The 1,926-nt window shown below is 43.5% G+C and overlaps 1 pseudogene; it reads left to right on the top strand.

The window, feature by feature from the left end:
- On the top strand, nt 1-486 carry LOC146978218 (lactose-binding lectin l-2 pseudogene; annotated as a pseudogene).
- The last annotated feature ends 1,440 nt before the right edge of the window (nt 487-1,926 follow it).

Below are 1,926 nucleotides of genomic sequence, written 5' to 3'. Positions count from 1 at the left end.
ATCATGATCCTGCTCCTCCTCCTGTTTGGTCTGGCTCTGGGTGCTGAGTCTCCTTCGGGTGAACCTGTAGTGAAGCTCCAGTGTGAAAACTGTCCCATGCTCTGGTACAACTTCAACGGACGCTTCTACAAGTACATTGCCACACCTATGACCTGGGCTGATGCAGAGCTCCACTGTGTGTCAGAGGGAGCCAACCTGGTGTCCATCCACAGTCCGGATGAAAATAATTTCATCCAAACCTTGATCAAGAACTTTGACCATGCTGAGGGACCCACCTGGATTGGACTCAATGATCTCCACAAAGAGGGCAAGTGGATGTGGTCTGATGGCTGTGCTGTGAAGTTTGAATTTTGGAGTCCAGATGAGCCAAATAATGATGGAGCTGAGCACTGTGTCCACACCAACTATATCAACGTGGGGACATGGAACGATAACACTTGTTCTCTTAAATTTCCCTCTGTTTGTGCATCTCGCATCTCCTGCTAATAACATTATGTAATGTTCAAGTCAAGCTGTGAGCTTTGGAAAGGAACCAGCATATTCAAACACAATAAAAAATACAAGTGTACATGTTTGTATGTGTGTGTTTATATTTCAACTGTTTGTCACAGGGGGCCAAGCTGGGGCCTGTATTACGAAGCAGCTTATCGAGGTAACTTCAGGGTTAACTCTGGGTTTTCTGTACTTCAACGGTGGTTCACTTCTATTGTTACTGCTTGGTACCACTAGTTGGCAAACATGTTCAGTTTCAATCCTGACGTCATTTGTGGGTTTGTTTTTAAAGGGATAGTTCACCCAAAATTCAAATTTCACTCATTTTCTACTCACCCTCATGTCGACTAAGAGCTGTGAGAATTTTCAGAGTCCTCCGTGCCTTCTCGGAGTTACGGGGGGGTCCACGCAGCAGTATTTGTCCATATAATGGTTGTCAATGGATACCAACTTTCTTCGTCCAAAAAGACACACCAAAAAACATCCAAATACCTCCATACTGCTCGTGTGTAATGTCCCTCTTGTATTGAAGCCCCAACATGAGAAATTGTTCTGAAAAAAATTAAATAAGTCTATATTTTAAGCTTGTTTGTAGCGGAAGCTCCCAGTGTCTCGGTTCACTACTCTTCCTGTGTCAACCGGCGGAACAATTTCTCATGTCGGGGCTTCAATACAAGAGGGACATTACAGACGAGCAGTATGGAGGTATTTGGATGTTTTTTGGTGTGTCTTTTTGGACAAAGAAAGTTGGTATCCATTGACAACCATTATATGGACAAATACTGCTACGCGGCCACCCCCCGTAACTCAGAGAAGGCACGGAGGACTCTGACAATTCTCACAGCTCTTAGTCGACATGAGGTTGAGTAGATAATGAGTGCAATTTGAATTTTGGGTGAACTATCCCTTTAAATAGTCAGACGTTTAGAAATACTTGACAAATAGTCCAACTCTATATCCTCCTGATGTCCTCAAAGCCAGGTGTTCACAGTCCCCGTTTATTGTTGAATAAACAGGAAAGCCAGATCAGTCTATGAAACCTGTTCGAATGTGTCCAGTCCCTGAGGTTGGCAACCTAATAATCACAAACAGTTGGGCCTCTTCCCAGGCCAAATTATTAGTGATTAGTGCTCTAACTTTATGGAATGACACACTCACAGTGACATTTCCAATACTACAGACCTGCTCACATACAAAACCTAGTTGAATTTCTTGCCACAAGCAAGATTATGACAGAGGCCATTTGAGGTGAGCAGAGGAACAAGTTGGTATCAACACGTTATCGTATATTCTGATATCGTGTGGTTCTGCACAGATGTCAGTGTTTGGCAAGCATTTGACCAATAATATCACAGCAAAATGTCAGACACCCCCTCGAAAAAGCATATAAAAGAAACTAGCCTGTCAGTGGTGCAGATCAGCTCCAACCAACAC

This window comes from Trachurus japonicus, chromosome 11 (genome assembly GCF_045865225.1).
Source record: "Trachurus japonicus isolate A0001 chromosome 11, Traja_1.0".
Lineage (NCBI taxonomy): Eukaryota > Metazoa > Chordata > Actinopteri > Carangiformes > Carangidae > Trachurus > Trachurus japonicus.
The sequence above is the reverse complement of the archived record's forward strand: the minus strand, read 5'-3'. Positions and strand labels throughout refer to the sequence as shown.